Raw genomic sequence first — 20,076 nt, forward strand, 5'->3', positions numbered from 1 at the left:
AGTTTTATGTCAATCATTGGTTATATAACCTCCTGGTCCTGTCTGTCACTCTGGGACCTCTCCCTGTGTCCAGAAAGTTCCAGGGAAGGCGTCGAGTGATTGGGCAGGATCCAGACTTCCCCCTCCTATTGTGTTTTGTATGGTTGTTGCACATGTCTATTATGTTAAGAGCCACACCCTTACTGTACCCCATTGGTCCCTGACTGAACCCTCCCCTGTGTCACACCCCTGTTAAATGTCACAGCACAGAGGGGCTCTTGGTCTCTCTGAGGCTGGTGTCCCGAGGTGAGGACTCCGCATCCGGACCCCCCAGTAAACTCGATTGGATACAGCACTGGAGAGTCCCTCCTTTCATTTCCTTTGCCACAGCCACGCTGCGCTCCCGACAAGCCAAGGACCACTGTGTTGCTGTGGTGCCAGGGCTGGCCGGACAGGCGACACAGGCACCGCCGCGGGCCTCATAGGCTTACATCCACTGGCTGTGTGCATCATTACATCTACATCAGCTGCAACAGATTCCAACACTGTGACTGCACTGATTTTTACCAGCTGAATCTTTTCCCCCATGTTTTTAAAGGCTGGGCTGTGCCAGGAAACTGGAGTCAGTGGGTGACACATCAACCTACTTGTCTTGGGGGAAAATTTGTACCTTTTACCCTGTTTTCAGAGCCTGTGTTTAACCTGTTGGAGTTGTCATGACAATAACCTTTTGCCATTAATTTAAACTGGGTTTTAAGTTGCTTGTTGTTCAGCAAAAACATCATTGTAGACGTGTAAATGATACCCCTCAAACTTTAGCCTTTGTCAGCTGACACACCTCTTGAAACACAGTACACAGCAAAACTGGATCAAGATTAGAGACCATAACTGGTGATAACTTTCAGTGTTATTATCTTAATAAACTTTCTGTACTTGATTAGCCGGGATAAAGAAGATATAGATCAGCCATGATAACTGCAAAACTACAGATAAGCTGGTCATCCTTTCAAGATAAAAATGCCCATCTGTTCTGAGATTGTAATCAAGGACCCTCTGCTGATATTTAGTCTATTCCTACATGGCCTCTAGCTAATTAAATACTAAGATGAAATCCATTGTTAATGCTTTTTCTTTTCATTTAACTCACTTCATTGTATCCACATTGTGCTTTTTTAAAGATCACAGCATACTAAAATCCTTATAGAAGGCTATAAAAGCCACTTATAGCTAGTAGCCTCATACAGTTGAAGGGTTTAGGAGCAGCAGGGTTTATAACTCACTGCTCTTTGGTGAGAACAAGAAATGTACAGCAAGAAATTTGCTATAACAAATCCAAATTCACATAACTCCATATATCAGGGGGCTGTAGTTAATGTACAAATTTCCATCTGTTTTGTTTGGGTTTAGGACTATTTTTCCCCAAATACTGCTTTTAATGTTCCTACTCTGGGCTCCTTTCTGGTTGACTTTGTGGGGTTCTGTTTTAGAACTTCAGGGGTTGTGGGGTTTGGTTTCTCTAATTGCAAAGTTGAAAAAGACCTTAGCAACATGTTAGTCATCTGGGAATGTGAATGAATAAAATTTAGGACTGAAAAGGTTTAGGTGTGGAGGCGATTCTCTGCCGACATTTTCTTTGTAGAAATATATTTTAATGGATTATAGAAAAGCAGCAACCTTTCCTCATTAAGATTTCTGGTAGTGCTGATGTAGTATTGCTTCTCCCCAGCTCTTCCATCATGGCATTACTTCTGACAATGTCTAGATATATAATTTTTTCCCTGTTAATTATTTTAGAATTTGATCAGTCTTCTTGATTATCTGAAGTGAGTTTTCAATTTGCAGCACACAGAACTATTAGTAGTTTATATGCCCGTTTTGATCAGCTAGAGTCTGTTGTGCTTTGAACTCAGAAATTTTGTAAGGTATAACTTTTTTTATATCAACTCTTATGAAAGTATCTTCTTGCTGTCTTTATTCAATGCTATATGTTGACCATTTATCCATTCATTAATGGACTGCTTACTGCCTAGATTTTAACTGTAAAACATTTGGTCCACAGGTCTTTTTCAAGTTCCAATTAACAGATTAAACGCTCATTTTTCCACAGGAGGAAACCAGCATCAAATGTTTTTTATATTACTTACACTGTTTACCTGCATTACCACTACAACCTCTGCTGTGAATAAAGCTTTTTTCCACTGTAATTTAACTCTTCTGCATGGTGTTCTACCTCCATTTTCTGAGATACTAGCTGACTTTGTTATGGGATGATTTGAACAAAGCTGTCCTGAGTGATTGAGGACTCATGGCATTGCAATGTTCTGCCACTTCCAGCTTCTCTGTGTTGACCAAGAATATCTTTATTTCAAGATCTATTCCATTAATTAATTTCAAAATTAATTGAACACTAGGAACTTCTGTATTTGCTGCACTAGATTTTTTCCAGCCACTAATGTCATCACAAACAAGTTTCATATCCATTTTAGCATCCCTCATTGCAGTAGTTTATCAGGTCACACTTTCAAACAGCTGTCTGTAGCATGTATTACAACTTAACTTCTAGCTGTGCTTTTCTACTCTACTTCTCCATCTCTCTTTTTCAGTTTCTGTGGCTCTTCTTTATCTCAGCTCCTGCTATGCCAGGTGTCCTCTCCACATTAGTTCCAGACCTTCCAGGCATATGTGTTTCTGTGTCCCCATCCATCCTCAGGGAGGAGGTAAAAATAAATTATAAAAAAAAAAAAAAAAAAAAGCTCACACAAAAACAATTTCCATGCAAGCCTTTGTACACTATTTTATCTTAGCCCTACAGGCAAGCAGACTTCTAACATAGCTTTAGGAGCTTCTTGTATGCACCTTCTCTCTAGAACTTCTCCCGCTTCCACAGTGGTGAACCCAAGTGTAAGATAAACATGCTTTCTTTGTTCCTATCCTGATTTCTCCTACTGCATTTTTTCTTTCATGCCTCTTTTCTTCTTACACCAATTTTCCTTGTTATTTTAATCCACTGTCTCAAACCCACCAAATTTCACACACTTCAGATTAATTCATTAGCATCTGTGCAATCATACTAATGTAAATTCATCTTAAAACGTCAGAACCTTTTATATTAAGGAAATCTTAGTAATTTCTGAGTTCTAATGCAACATTTTAATGACATTATTAATGAGATTTATCTTGACAGAAAATAAAGAACAAGGCAATGACCATATATCATTCTAAGGACTTAAGTTTTGTTAAGTGTCAAGAAATATAGAGGAAATCCAGGCAAAATATAGTATTATTTCAAGTACCAAGGGGTGATGAGCAAATTGTACTATCAGATGTGTCCAGTTGCTGCTGAGCAGCTTAGTTTATTTCAAGCAATGAGTGTTAGGTCATGTCAGATCACTGAAGACAAATAGAACCTGTTATTTCTATTTTTCTGTATATTCAGACACTCTCATTGCTATTTTCAAATCAGTGACAAATATGCCTCAATAGACTTTTTTTCCGCAAGGATCAAAACCCATCCCTTCTTTCCTAAGCTCGTGTGCATACAGCTCTTTTCCATTGCCTGACAAAAGCCATCACTGGCACCAGTGCCAAGCATTTGTGAATAATTCGGCCTGGAGACACCCAATGTACAAATTTATACTTCTGCTTTTTATAAACACTGCTTCACCTACATCATCTGAGCATAAGAAATCAGTTCAATATAACAGTGGATGTTGTTCAGCTGGACATAGATTCACAAAATCCTTTAAAGATTAGATTTGACTTGAACTCTACTTTTCTAATGATTTTTGTTAAGGAGGGAGGTGGAGGGAGGGAAAACAGAGTGGAAACAAATTGTTCTCACCCTACAATTAGGATTCACAGGAAAAAATAGGCTGTCCTATGTAACTTAATATTTGCTTCTCACAAATAAATTCGAATGCACTGGAAAGACGAAGATGACATATCACTTTCATTCATCTTAAGATGTCAAGACAGCCAACTCCATTCCTGATGATGAAACTTTTATCTCATCAACAGCCTTTCTGTCGCTCCTTGAATGTTTTAGTCTGATTTCTTCCTCACTGCAGATTCTTATTAGTTGTTATTTGTTTGTGGGTTTTAATTGCAACAACCTACCTTCAGTGTGAGTGTAGCTTCTAGAGAATGCTTTCTTCTTGCATTTTCCTTAACTGCCTTTGATTTATAAATCATTTTAAGTGTTTGAAAGCATAGATAGGAAGCAGGACTCCAGAAAAGGAGTGTATATGCTCATATTGTCATTTCTCTCGCATGACTTTAATTCTACAGTTCTAGAGCTCAGTGTGATTGGGTTGTCTAGGCTTGGACATGCAGAGATTGGTCAAAGAAAACCAATCTGGAGCTTACACAGGCTCATCACTGACATGGGAGAGAGACCAGAAGATACCCAACTTTTCACTGCTAAAATAACTCATTTTTGTTCTTCTAAATTTCAATTCTGTAACTCACCTTGCACAGAGAGGCCTCTTCCAGAACTTGCTGTAACCGCACATTCATCCTGAAACCTCATTCTGTCTATCTACACACAGTTTCCTAGAAGCTTTTTTTCTGCAAATAGAAATAATAGGGAAAAGAACAATCTGGCTCTTAGCAGAAGCAGCATCTCTGTCAAAAGCCATTTACATATATGAATTAACAGTGCAAATATTTCTTTCAAGACTTGAGCACTTGCTCATTATTCTTGTTGCAAGACAGTGCTGCAGGTTAATGCTTTCCATAACCATGTTAAGTGTCCGTTGATGTGGTGCTTTGTTGTTCTGCCCAGTAATGGGCTGAGCAAGGGGTACTGCAAAACCATGCCACTCCTGGAGAGGTCAGTGAGTTTCCAAGGCAGAAGCAGGAGCACGTCACCTAAATGGCCTGATGCTATGAAGGTCTGTCTCCTGTCTGGGCCCTGCCGGCTCTGCTGAGCCCCTGATGACATTCCTGTCTACTGAAAACAGGAGATCAGGTGCAGGATATGAAAAATGAAGCACTTAAAGGTTTCCAATGTGGCTGTTTTTTAATTTGAGAAAAGAAACAGTAAGAGTGCAACCTTGGTTAATGAGAATAAAAATCCGGTAATGTCAGATTGGGAGTTATGAGGCTCAGGCACAATTTGAGAGAATAAAAGTGAATTAGGTGTCAGGCTTTGTGTTACTGGGAGAGGGCAGGCAGAGGGATGTGACAATTGATGAGCCTAAGCAAAAAGGGGTGTTTTTTTGATACCAGAATGCAGAAACCAATCAAAGTTTTTTCATATCAGAGTAGCCTTCAGCCCTGCCTAGTCTTTTGTGCTACAGCTGTCAGTGCCCAACTTTAAGATTATAAGGTTCTTTTAAAATATAATTATAGTCACTGTGCATTCTCTTTTTCTTTTCCTTTTTCTTTTTCTTTTTTTTTTTTAAGCTGGTGACAAAAGGTAAAATTCTTCCCTGACCATTACTGGTACTATAATCAGCTTATGTCCTGAAATGTATGATTTGATTATCCTTATTATCTTGGTTTTCATAGCTATAAAAATGTTATTAGTGATCATAAAAATATCTACCCCTCTTTACTCAAGCCAAGTCATTTTAGTTGGTTACCTCCTGTGGCAGTGTACTCAGCAGGTCAAGTATATATTGCATATCTAATCTGGTACAGAATTTTATGGTCCACAAAGGAGGTTTAAAATTTTGCAAATCTCATGACAGCAAGTCTTACCAGTGATTTTAACAAGTAGTTCCTGCTCACTTGTTGATGAAAAGAGTAGTGCAAGAATGCTCATGATGTTATATTTAGTTCTTGATGAGTTTTAGGTGAATCTTTGAGATTCTGAGGTGCTACATTTGTTTAAGCTATTGGAGAGTAAGACCAAAAATCTCCTAAAGGAACATGATATTGCTCTTCATTTTCCAAGCCTGTATCTATAAAGGCATATCATACTTGTAGGCAAACATCACTCCTGATGCCCTGTGGGGGTGAGCTTGTTGCCAATTTTAGGAGCTCCCTAAACACAGACAGAGCCTAGTTTAGAAAGGAGACATCGTTTATTCTGCACAGAGTGCAAGGTGGAGGTTCCAAAAATCGAGAGCACCATGGGGTAAAAAGCTACATCTTTTATGCAGTGAACATTTTGACATGAACCCACCTATCTAATACATATTATCCACCTACCCAATGCAGATACACTTGGGTGACACAAAGTTCTTTCATTTATTCATGCAACTTCTATTGTAGAAGTTATCCGATGACATTAGCTATGTTTACAAAAGGTGAGAAAATTACATCAATTTCTTTTGTAGGAGTTATCTGACGCCATCAGTTACTCCTACAAAAGGTGAGAAGATTCAGCCTGGGGACAAATAATTCAGTTCGGAGACATCAAGTTCATTGACTTGGGCCATTTTGGGAGTCGGAAGAAACACCTCGATTTTGATTTTCACAGTAGCCCCTCCTGACTTTAAGAATTGATGCCATATTCTCCCGACCGAGAAGAAGCTGAAATGTGGCGTGGGAGCAGCGATGTTCGCACAGGACTGGTTGGTGAGGCGGCGCCTTCCCCCGCCTGCCGGGACCCCAGCCCAGCTGCGCAGGGCCTGGCGGGGAAGGAAGGGTTAAATGCGGCGACAGAGGAGAATTAATGGCCAGTGTCAGGAACAGCAAACGGCATTTGAGAGGCCAACACCCCGCTGGGCACAAAGCCGACCCCTCGCCGCCCCGGGGCGCCGGGCTGCCGTGGCACTGACCCCCGGCCGGGAGCCATCGACCGCCGTCTCCGCCAGCTCCTGCGGGGCTCGGGCCGCCGCTCAGAGGCGGATTGATTACACATTAGTCTGCGAGGACGGGCTGGCATCACCGGCTCCAGAGAAACGCGGGCCAGCTCTCACGTGTTTATTAGGTTTGGCATAATCCTAAGAGGACGCATAGGATGGTTTTATTTTACCTGGCAGCCGTGACATTCACTGATATAAAGGATATAATCACAGAAACTGAGTAAGATATTAACGTGGAATTTTGTTCAATAATTCTTGGAGCTCCAGGCTGGAAATATATACACTGCTTTCTAAGATGTCACCATTTAATTTAGCATCCAAAACACTCTATCTCTGCATATTTTCTCTATTTCTGTCAGATGAAGCTCTGTGACAACGGCTCTAAAAAATTCTGGATACAATGACCAGAAATATCAGAAGGAAGTATGATTCTTTAACTGCTTAGTTAACTTTGCCTTCTATTTATGAAATTGAAGAATTCGATTTTTTTGTTGTTTTCTTTTTTAAAAAGACACATGGATACATGTAGTTTAATTAACCTTAATCTGTAATGTTTATTGTAACTCTGTTTTATTTACATACTTTCTTTCAATTGTGAAGTCATTAGTAAAAAAAAAAAAAAAAAAAAAAAAAAAAAAAAAAAAAAAAAAAAAGACTTGTTAAGCATCTGCAAAATTGAATGTGGGTGAATGTTAACAATGACAATCTTCATACTCGCTGAGTTCCCGAAAAATGTGGGTTTAGAAATAAAATATATGATCTCTGTTCCAAATCACAACTCCCTTGACATCAATTTAGGTCTTAATATTAGCCTGAACTCCTACATGATTTTAGAGAAACGCCATTTAGGTGAAAAATCATTTAAAAAATTGCTATCATTATTTGAGAACAGCAATAAACATCACTCACGCTGTTTACTTTATCACTCAATTCTCAGCACAGTTTGTCAGTGCTGACCAAGGCAATGAAAACATCTAGTTAAAGAAAGAGAATGACAATTTTTGAAGCTTTGTTAATGTAAGCAAACAATACGGATGCTTGCCCAACTTCCAGTCAGGGCTGGACAAACCCAGCTCTTGCTCTGCACCCATTCCTGAGCTTTTGGGGTGCATCATGCTGAGGCAGGGGTACCTGCCTTGGTGGCACCTCACTTGGCAGCCGAGTTCTCCAGTAAGGGAAGGGATAATGCCCACAAAGCCTACCAAAGAAAGAAAGGTCTGGAAATTTGCTTTTCCCTGCCTTAGCTTAAACTAGCTCTGCACATTTCAGAGCTGGTCCCTGATCTTCCTGAATGAGGAGGCACAGGAGTGACCCCCAGCTGCTTCAGGTATGCAGCCTGCTTGATTAGCCTGCTCCACAACCCCCTAAGCTTCTCAGTAAAGATCCTTACAGAGCATAAACTGAGAAGAAATACCTTTTATCACCTATTTTTAAGTTTATAAGATAAACAGAAATTGTTTGAAGGGAGGCAAAAAACCCACCAGTTATGTTTAAATGGTCTGGTCTGATATTGCCCTGCCTTGCAGTCACTTTCCAGTGATTTAGTGAAAACAGCAAATAAAGGACCAGCTTTCCAGAAAGTTTGAATTATAGCTAATTGTGTTAAGTTAATTTTGGTCTTATTGAGCCCGTAGCATACTTTATTGATTGTAAACAGAGTAAATTTAAAAGCCAAACCATAAAAGCCTCAAGTCTACAGAAGGAAACATGATATGTATGCTTACTAGTGGCATATCACTCATTCTAATTAAAACAAAAATACTGTACTAATGGCATGGGGGCCTTAAAAGGTGTTGTTCAGAGATGGTGAGATGTTTGCTTTTGACTGAATAACACAACTGAACCACATCATCAGCAACTGTTAAGAGAAATCTGGATGTGCTGGAAGGAGCATCCACTTGTGGCTCATAAGGTTCTGAAGCATGACAACAAAAGCATGAAGGAAAGATTCCCTATGATGTACTCCTTTGAGTTTCATCCCAGAGCAGGAGTTCATATTGCTTGCTTTTCAATTAGAAAGCCTGACTCAAATTGTTCAGGGCAACAATTCACCTAAAGGTTAATATTTATGCAAACAGCATTTTTGGTTTGTGTGCCAGATAGAACATTTTAACACAAAAGAGAGACAATTTTTTTCTGATCCTCATTATGACAGTAGTTATTGCAGGGTTTAATTTTGGAGGAACATGTCACTTTCCATACGTAATCCAAGCAGCACTGGGTTGCATCACACAGAGTACCCAGAGATGACAACCATAACTGAGAAGGAGCAAATCAGATTCAGGCTGCACCAGATAAGCTGGCCTGCCTCATAGCAAGACAACTCAAGATCTGTTGATGAAATTGCATGTGTTATTCTGTGCATGTGTTATTCTGTGCAAAATTACTAAAATGAAAGTAGGACCCACTTTCCACAATACACACAAAAACTTTTATTCTTCTGAAATGAACACACAAAGGTGTTATCAACCATTTCAAGTCAGGGTGTTACATAGCACATAGATGAAACATGCATCTCAGTTTCAAAGTTAACATCAGTGTCTGAATGAATTCTCATTTAATTAAAAAAGAACTATGGCATACAAAAAAAATGGTCTTGTGCAAAGATGAAAACTGGCAGTGTATTTTGTATAGCATTAAAAATGCACTGGATTGGATTCCTGCATTGCAATACACCACCTTGTTTTAGATAAATGCACAAAAAATGCCACCTACCAAGAAAAAATTCTGTTTCTAATGCACAAGGCAAGTTCCTCCTCTGAGACAGAAGGCTGCAGTACCACACAGTAAACAACAATTTACCAAGGCAACTTTTCTTGTTGGTGGAAGAAGGGAACATATTTGTTAAAGTTTGCAGTGAAACAGATCATATTGAAACGATACTGTAATGATCAAGCTAACAGGACTGCAGACTTAAATGAAAGTTTCCCCTTGTAAAAATAGGAGACACGTACGAAAGGCATAATGTAACTGAGCACCTCCCCTGAACCTCCAAAAAGTAAATAGACTGCAGCAAACACCAACAAACCAAGCTGATATTTTCCCCTCACTCCTACTGGAGCTTTAAAATGTGAAGAACACATTTATATCCAAATGTCACATGAATCAAAATCCTGCTAAAAGTTACTAAAGTACCAAAACCATCAAGGAAGAACAGCCTCAGAGCTCACATTGCCACACTGAGAGACACACAGCCTAGACCTGCACAACAGCGCAATACCCTGGGTAGTGTCACCTGCTCTCCCAGTCAGGGGACAGCCACATGTAAGGCACTTAGCACTTATTTTTCACTGGAAAAATAGACTATGTCCACAGCTTGAACAACCCCATCAGGTCAGTCAGAGCTCAAGAAAAGTGAGGAGAAGACATCAAGGAATATTCGTATGTCCAACAACCAAATGCACTGATCTGAAAATTAAATCCCCAGTGGAACACTTCAGAGGCAAGCAAAGTATGACCCAGCTTGACCCAGATCCCTCCAGCTGGCAAGCACATATTTAAACTGAATTAGGTCTGAATTTCAGTCCATATTTTTAAGAAAGCAAAACGTGTGAAGCTCTAGCTATCAGCAAACAAAAAAATACTTCTTCTACAATTAAATACTAAATATTAAATAAATAAATACGATTTAAAATAAAATAAAGGAAAGAAAAGAAAAATAAATAAAATTCTGCATGGTAAATAAATGCACAGTGTAATGAAATTTCTATTTGCCAGTTATGAGGCTAAAACTTTTTACTAGAATGCATCTGGGAGCTCTGAATTTAACTCTTTCAGATGGTGAGCACTGTTCACTTCGTTTAAAATATAAATATCAGTAGGTAACCTGAAGGCTTGCTGTAAATCAAACCTGCACTGTATAAAAACTGTTATTTGTGTCCTAATGGGTCAAACAGAAGAGGTGCCCTCTCTAAAAGAGCTGGATACCAGATTCCCCTTTCATTGATCGAGGTTTCAACTCTGGGTGCTTGAGTTTATGACAAAAGAGTTCACAACACCGCTGGCAGGAAGTCGATAGTTTGATAGATACCCTTTGCAGTTGGTCCTGTCTCTAGCACTTTAACCACGCTTTCACTCTGACAGTTATTACTGCTGCAATAAATTCTTCAGTAAAACAAATAGGCTCTCTGAAAATGTATTGGCCCAGGCACACTATTTTACTTAATATAACTGCAAGTCTTAAACAGGTAACTACCGTAGTAAATAGGCCAATATATTTAGAATGAATCATGTGTGTGCGTGTGCATTTACAGTAAGTTACTGAAACTTCCTTTCAGATCAGGTTGCACAGTATTTATTGCACCTTCAGGTTGTACTTTTAAATTCACAAACTAACTGACAGTAGCAGAGGCTTTTAAAATCTATTTTATAAAACGATGTAAAAATTCTCATATGGTTTTCAAAATTGACTGGATGAGTTTGCAGCCTAAATCCTTACAGTGACCCCTAGACCCTTTAGAACTATTGAAAAATTGTACTCATTGTACTCATACTTGGCTTTAAATGCTGCTTATCTTCCAGAAATCCAACTGCTGTTGCCATTTTATACAGGGTGCTTAATAACAAATTGGCAACAGGTTCTGATTGGATCGGGCAGGGAGAGTGACTGAGTCCAGAATACTTCACTGGAGAGCACAGGCAGCAGGAATTCACTCACTCTCCCTTTCCCTAGGCCACGTGTCTTAGGAGTGTTTGTCCCAAAGGCAATCCCCACAGACTTGGAATTTTGAATTCTCATCAGCTGTATTTTGTGGTTTCATCAAAATGGTTTCTAGGAAAATCTGCAAACATTTTTCCATTGCCATTAATAATGATAGGCAATATGAGAAAAATGTTATTGTGTTATTGATATTCTTCTACATTGTTTGGTTAAACTTTTTTTAATCTGCATTTATTAGCAATTTTCATCAGACATGGGGATTAATAATAAAGCTAATTTATTAGAAACTGTAACAATTTTTCTCCACATACCCCACAGCTAGAAAGAAACTGTCTACATACAGAACCCTTCACCACACCTCTCTACATCCACAGACTTTGTGTCACTTAGGGGAGATGTCTTGAGACATCTATCCTTCAAGATTAAATGCATCCCTTCTGAGTGGCAGTTGCCACAATTGAAGTAAGCATTTACTGCCAGTGCTCAGCCATGCAGCTAACTGCTCTGTGGCTGTGGCCTCTCAAGGTGTAGGACATTCATGGGGGAACATTGGTAATTTTGTTTTACCCTGCAGGCATGCAGTTTCCAGCTACATTGTGAGGAAATATCGTTGAGTCCATGCTGAGATTGCTGTGCCTGCTGCTCAGAGCTCTCATGAAATGAGCTAAAAGGATAAGAGCTCTCTTGACCTTTAAAGTCCACTTATTTAGGGTGATGGATCTCCCAGACACTAAAAAAAAAAAAAGAAAATCCCAAGCCCATTAGAAAACAAGTGAGATTTGGCTGAATAGAGTGATCAACATTCCATCTGCTAGAACAAAGAGAAAAATCTGTATTTTAAAAAATGTAGAAGTGGGTTGGCAAAAAAATTCATTTCCACAACTTTATTGCTAAGGGCTACTAAGAGTCTCCTACTTCTTCCCATCTTAATTCTGTCACAATAAGAAGTTGTATTCTTTTAATTTCTTTGATGCCCATTCTGTTGGGATTTTGTTTGGTTTTTTTGGTGTTTTTTTTTTTTTTAAACCAACCTGTCTTCCTTATTACCCGTTATCAACTCAGCCAAAACATTGGTTTGTGTAAAGCATGGTGGTGAAATGATGCAGAAAAAACCAGATTCAGTCAAGTTCAGATATAATTCCTGAGACAATCTTTATGACCAAAAATCAAAGCAAAATTTTATCAGAGGGAAAGAGGGGAAAAGTTTAAAAAACCCTCCACGTTGGATCAAGTTGACTAGACAGTATTCTAAAACTGCAGTTAATTTCCCAAATATTGTGTCCCTCTGACTCAAAGAGAGTTGTTTTTTTTTTTTTTTTATCTTTTCTCCACACTCCACATCTTCTCAAGGAGAAGCAAGATCCACTTTCCATGCTCTCCACTTTCCAATTCTTCATTCATCAAAGTAGATTTTTGGCCAGTAAACCATTTCGCTACACACCAACAATCATGTGAATATGCTGTCTAAGTTACTGAGGCATTTGCCAGTTTAACCACTTCTGCATCTGTGCCCTGACTGAAACCCTGAATTGGTTTGTGGAAGATTTGAAGGATCTGTGACTGTTAGAAGTTCCACAAGAATATAAGTCCACACTGGTAAATGTCTTGTTGCTCTTAGAGATTCACAAGGAACAAAAGTGATATGGCCCTAAAGGAAAAATAAACATATGACTCTTCTTTTAGTGTATTTATCAAACAGATGAAAATAACATCTGACACAGTGGCATGGAAAGGTTTGCAAAACTAATCTATTTCATTTTTCTAACAGCAGCATTTTTAGTTGCTGTATTTATCAAGTGAAAGTTCATTTGAATTTAACAAGGTAGAATTCAGCTCTTTCAGTCTTGGCATATGATAATACGGGCCTGAACAGAACCACAAAATACTTTGCCCCCTTTCATGTTCACATAAATGACACTGTTGTTCCTGATAGCCCATACCACTTACACTGCATGTATGTTCCAGACAGAAAACATGGAAAGCACAACAGGAACTCCTGATAAAACTATAAACACAGTGAGGCAGGGATAACAAAGCAGGAAGGGAACAACCATGCTGGGTTGGAATGAAGTCCTCTCAGGCAGTGCAGCCCACAGAGGAGTCGATCATTTAAGCAGAAACAAGTAGGCTTCACATCATCAGGGTCCTCCTCCCCAATGCCCAGCTATGAATTAATATGAAGGATAATAGAAATAATAAAATGATATGGCACAGAACCGGGTGTAAAAAAAAATCTGAAATGTAGAAGCTATAAATTCCACCAAAAAATAAGAAAGAAAGAGGAAAAAAAAAAAAAAAAAAAAAAAAAAAAAAAAAAAAAAAAAAAAAACAACCTGATGGCACTGAACAAGGGACTTTCCTTGTAAAGCACAAGATCAAGTTCTACAGTAGAGGTTGGGCCTTTTCCAGCACCACTGAATCTCAATTCTGTGGCAGAACCAGCAGAAGGCTGAGAAAATCTCCATCATTGTCAATGCAGTATTTACAGAGAATAAGTTCCTGTGTAGCATATGACGTTGTCCTCTGGTGTGAAAAAGGAATCTAGAATAGCATCAAAAACATCTGGTTTATGACAAGAGAAGAATGATTCTCCTAAAGAAAGGAGTGTCTGAATCACCCCATATCCAGTTAATACTTTCTCAGGCACCAACTGTTTGGTGCTGTATGGGGACTCCAGACCTGAATGTGATGTCTACATATTTAGTGATCTTCAAAAGTTGCCCAGTCACAGAGCCTGGACATGAGCCAGCAAAGCGAGCTTGCAGCCCATAAAGCCAATTGTATCCTGGGCTGCATCAAGAGAGGAGTGACCAGCAGATTGAAGAAGGGGATTCTGCTCCTCTGCTCTGCTCTGCTCTGCTCTGCTCTGCCCTGCTCTGGTTAGACTCCACTGGGAGTGCTGTAATCAACTCTATGGTCTTCAGCACAGAAAGGTCTTGAATCTGTTAGAGCAAGTCTGGAGGAGGCCACCAAGATGATTATGAAGGACAGAGCAACTCTAGTTAGGACTGAGATTGTTCAACCGGGAAAAGAGTAGGCTTCAGGATGTCCTGAGTAGGCTTCAGGATATCCTAACTGTGGCCTTCCTGTACCTAAGCAGTACAAGGAAAATGGAGAGACTGTTTACCAGAGTGTGTAGTAACAGGACAAGGGGTAATGGCTTCAAGCTGAACATGAGTAGGTCAAGATTCGATATTAGGAAAAAAAATAATTCCCTGTGTGGTTGATGAGGCACTAGAACAGATTGCCCAGAGAAGTTGTGGATGCCTCATCCCTTGAGGCATTCGAGGACAGGTTGGGTAGGCTCTGAACCTGGTCTAGTTAAAGGTTTGGAGCTAGATGATCTTAAAGGTCCCTTCAAAGCCAAACCATTCTATCATTCCATGCTTCTATGATATTATGTCAGTCCCAGACACATCTCAGCCCCTCTCTGGTGCACCAGTATGCTTTCGCACAGTTCTCTCTCCAAGGAAGAAGGTACTCTTTAGCACCCTTGATCACACTAGACAGTGTGGGGAACTGGAATTTTAATGAAGAGATGTAGCAGTGAGGCTGTGTGCTTTGCTTCTCCATCAATAAAAACTGAAGGGTGAGTCTGCAGTAACGCTGCCACTGTTTAGCTTGTGTATTTAGATGGATGATGTATTTAGATGGGGCCAAGATTTAGACAGTGTTTTACTTCTGCACACAGACACAAGGTTCCTTGGAAGGGTGTACTCTGGGTAGGAGAAAGCATGAGTAGGCATGTTGCAACTAATTGAGAATCTTTCGGCTTAGACTTTTGGACCAAGTGTCTCATTTGTTTTATACATGCATTTTGCTTGAAACAATTGCTACTCTCTGTGGTAGCTGCTAAGTAATAGTGGTGGAAATTCAATCAAATCGTATGAATGGATACACTCTTCACAAAATGGTCATGATTTCCCTAACTATCCAAAGCCAACACTTCATAACACATAGCAATACTTGGAATCATCCTTCTTTTCACAAGAATTCCTTTGTTTAACATAGGAACTTGAAGCTCTTTCTAATGGATTAGTTCTTGAGAACATGATATATAGATTTAATATTTTTCCTCATTCAATTCTATTTATTTGTTCATGCAGAGTAAAGTTGGAAGAAACCAAGAGGAGGGTTAATAAAGAGATTTTTCCCCTGTTGCTACCATTTCCCCTTGTTCCTTTTCTTGTCTTGTCCGTCCTGCTTGCAGAATGTCAGTGCTCCAATTCATGTTCTTGCCCAGTCCTCTCAGGAGGAGACAAATTTTACTGCTCACATTAAACCTCAGCATATTGATTTTTCTTCTCTTTCCATGGAGTTTTCTCTATTCGGTCTCGTTGCTGCAGAAAACCGGACCTTGGCTCTTTCCCCAGCCACACTGGACACATATTTGCTGACATGTCGTTTCAATTAGACTACCCAAGAGCTGCACAGAAACAGGAAACCACTCTCAACCTCAAACCAACCCAGACACCGGAAACCAGGGGTAGACAGAAGTGAGCTGCAGCTTCATTAACAACAGTCAGAGCAGCAAAAAGCACTACTTGCAGAAGGACAGCAGACCTTGTTGGGAGGTATGCTGTTCTGAAAGTCATTAGTTAACCCCATGAGTTAAATCCTTCCCACTTTGCTCTCTCAGACCCATTTCAGCTCACAAAGGCAGCACTAGCCATCAGTGGCTAGGGTTTCATCTTCACTGAAGTCACACACAGCAACAAGTTTATTGCAATGAAAGGACACACAAACCTCTTCAGGTCCTCTTGGCACTGTAGCCAGGCCATTAGGGAGCTCAGTGAGGAAGAAACATAACCAGGCACTGGGAAATATAGAGCTGTGGCTAGGCAGCTCTCTAGTGAACTACAATGTCTCATACTTGAGTTAGCTTACAAGTAGCAAAACCACTACATTACACTGCCTCCTGGTACTAGCTATACTCTGAGAGATGAACAGGAGTACTTGGGAGGATGTTGCTGTCATTCTCACATAATCATCTCTACTGGGTTTTTCAACCCAGAAACTAAATTTGGCATGTAATATATACAAAGTTTATTTTTCAAAATAGAAAATTTTCAACCTGAGGAACCACCTCACTGAAAATTTTGCCAAAAATCACTACATTACTAATTCTTTTGTTGGAGCAGTGTTTTTTTAGGGAATATATATACATATTCTAAGTAGTGTTTCTGGTGGACTGCTGATCTGGCAAGATTGTGTTGCAACCTAAAAAGAACAGATGTCGGTGATGATACAAGTAGCAGAGCATGGGAGGCAAGTTTCTAAGCATTGCTTAAGAAAAGCAAAAGATGTATAATGGGAGTGATGTCTTCATTATCAACATCTTTCCACCTGACATTCTGTACATAAGCTGAAACCAGTATGACTTTTCAAGACCTCAGGAGTGGCACAACACAGCTAGCCCCTTCTCTGGCTTTGGATTTTGGAAGTCTGGTCCCTGATTGCTTGTTTGATTCATACAGTAATGAATGCTGTTATTTGCTTCCTGATGGGTGTTCTTTAATATGTAATATGATTTATAACTTGATTAATATAGTTTGAAGTATAATATATGTATTTTAATTTGGTATAATGCAACCTTGACACTCAAAGCAGAGGAGGCTGGAGGAATATCTTCTTCTTGACTTCACAGCCATCAGTTCTGTGGTATAGACTGTGCAAGGCACCCCAAAAGGCACACTCAACTCCCAGAAACCTTCACCATTCTGCAACAAAGATTACTCTGTCATTAGCAGCCATGGGGAGATTTAGCTGCACAGCAGGACCTGGATCCAGGCCTAATTTCACGTTTTGGATCACAATCCAACAGGTATTAGAGATGAGAGGCCATTCACAAGGACCACATTTTTTTCTGAGATATGTAGTCAGACTGGCATCTAGTGGGATTTTGAAATGTGCCTAGGAGCCTAGCTGGATTTTGGAAACCTCTTTTTTAGCACTGATCAACAGTTTTTTGGTGGTTAAAATCTTCCAGGCTGGCACGTGGTTTTGATTTGTAGTCAATCTTCTGCTAGCTGAGCAATTCAAATCTAAAGTTTCAGTTCTTGTTTCTCTCTCTACTTGATTTGTTTTTTTATTTGGGAAAAAAAGAAAAAGGCTGTTTTGCTCTTGGACAGAGCTAGGAGTGGCAGCTGAATGTGGTAAACAGGAGACAAATGCATCAGCTAACAGGGTTTTTTTTAGAAACTTCAAGTATCACTTGAGAGAAGATTTGGCACAACATGTTTTTATACAAGTACCACGTGTTGGATAGTTTGGTGTGATTATGTTCTCAGCAGACATAGAGAGTGACAATACATCCTTTACCTCTCATTTCACTGGGAAGATAACCCTCCAGATGACATGACAGCACTCATGTTGTTGATCATCTGACACCCAAATGATAATTTACAGAGACTTTCATTGAACTGACCTGTGTCACAGAATGACATTAAAGCCTATTGGTTATCACTGTTTCAATGAAGAGACTTAGCCTGACATGGGTGTCTCAGGATTATTGAGTTTGGGTAAAAGTATTGAGTACTTTGATGATGGTACATCTTCACATGCAAATCAGATGGGGAAAAAAAAAGCATGGTCATAACTAGAAATACAGCTAAAAAAGAACATGGATACTTGATACATATGCAGAGAGAATTCATTTGTAGATTATGTATTTCTTCTAACCCTTTATTCAATTAAACACCCTTCAATTGCCAAGAGACATTCTTCGCAAGATTTTTATGTTGAGGAATAAAAGCAGTAAAATAATTTTCATTTTATTTTTTTAATAACAATTTAAGTTGGTTTTGATTAGGAAAAAGTTTGTTCACTCACATTTATTTTTTTTTTAAAGTTTGTGTTTGCATCTCTTGATGTGGGATGTTATATTAAATTATTCATTTTTACAGAATGGAAATTAATTATTGTGTATAAAATCCCAAACACATATGGTCACAGTGCTGGTTAGATCTGCCTCCTGCTATGCTTTAGAGATTCAAATTTGGAGGTAGTATGTTATTTTCCATGCCAAGACCACCTATGGTTCTCAAGATATAAGTATCTGAAAATTAGCATTTTCACACTGAGCACTTGTTCCAGCTTTATTATACATTGACGACTACCATCTTGTAGCTACATGTACTAGAAGGGATGTTAGCAATCTATAAATGTAATTTAAGTTCTTCAGAAATTCACTGACTGACTGCATTTTCTACATCTACCTTTAGCACCATGTAACATCAATCTCTTCTTTTGAAATCTCTCAGAATGTCTTTTGACTGATAGCAGTGATTGGCATTAATTAATTTCAAGGGTCAGTTGTGAATGATTGGTTTGTCATGGTCGAGGGCTGAATTATATACGATCAGGAGAGCGTGCTGAAATGGTCAGTCAGTCAGTGAAAATCAAAGAACGTAAGTTCAGATGGAAAAGAATTCACAGCTCTGTTTATGAATGCAGCCAAGCCACTTTACATCTGAAATTAAGGGGTTTTGGTCTTGAATCTACTCTTAAGGAAATAGCCCAATCTCTAACTGCATTTTTGGCAATAAAATGGATAAAGAAAAAAATCTATTTCTTTCTGTGAATGTCAAGGAAAATCCTACTAAAAAGACAGAGAAAATCTGTTCTTATACATTTATGAAAGAAAATCTGATTAATATCTCTTATTATATAGTAAACTTCTATTTCTTAACTCTTCTCTTTCTTAACTCTTCATTAATGCATCTACATCCTATGCTATCAACAGGAGAAAGACAAGTAACAAAAAATAATGATCCCTCATGTGTTGTGTTTTGTTTTGTTTTACTTTACATTCTGTTTTGTTTCCCCTGAAGTGTATAACTAAAGGGAAAGTGAAAAAATATTATTAGATGCAGATAATATGCTTGAGGGAACTATACCTTTTTCCAAAGAAAGTGTCACTCATGATTTTTTGTTATCTTATGTCTTGATAAAAGTTAATCTTGAAAGTATTCTAATGAAACACACCAATGAAGGATCATTGCATGCAGCTTTCCCAGAAGTGTAGTAAATCAATAGTAAATCCTATGTTAGTACCTAAGGGACTTATGCAACAGTCATATTGGGGGATATTTTAGTAGATAAGTATATATTTCAAAATCTACTGACTGCAGATGGCCAAAATAGTAACTCAGTTTAGTCACCTCAACATCTCGATTGGTAGTGGTGGTACAGATGAACAATTATTCAATAACAATATTGTTTTCTTTAAAAAAAAAAAAAAATTCATTTTATGTATCTTACAAGCATTCAGAACAGAAGGATGCAACATTTATCTATTTATATTGATAAATGCTCTTGATTCACCATCTGAGAATATCCAGCATTTAGTGCAATATATTTTAATACGTAGCAATGATATCTGGACTAGGCACAGGATCAAAAATCAGGTTGGGTAGATTTTACTTGTCTGCAACTTTCTTACATTACAAACTTGAATGATATTTCTAAGAAAAAATAAGGCTAAGACAGTGCAAAGAATCTTGATATTCCAGAAATTTTGAAGAGTAAATACTTTGTTGCTCTTTTATCATAAAGATTCAGGCCTACAGTCCATACACAATAGGATAATTTTTTTATTTTATAGGATGAAACTAAACCTTTGGGCAGACAATAAGACACCGATGGGCTAGATTAGACTTTGGGCCCGTCATCTTGAGTATT

The sequence above is a fragment of the Sylvia atricapilla genome, chromosome 6, assembly GCF_009819655.1.
Source record: "Sylvia atricapilla isolate bSylAtr1 chromosome 6, bSylAtr1.pri, whole genome shotgun sequence".
In the NCBI taxonomy this organism is placed as follows: Eukaryota; Metazoa; Chordata; class Aves; order Passeriformes; family Sylviidae; genus Sylvia; species Sylvia atricapilla.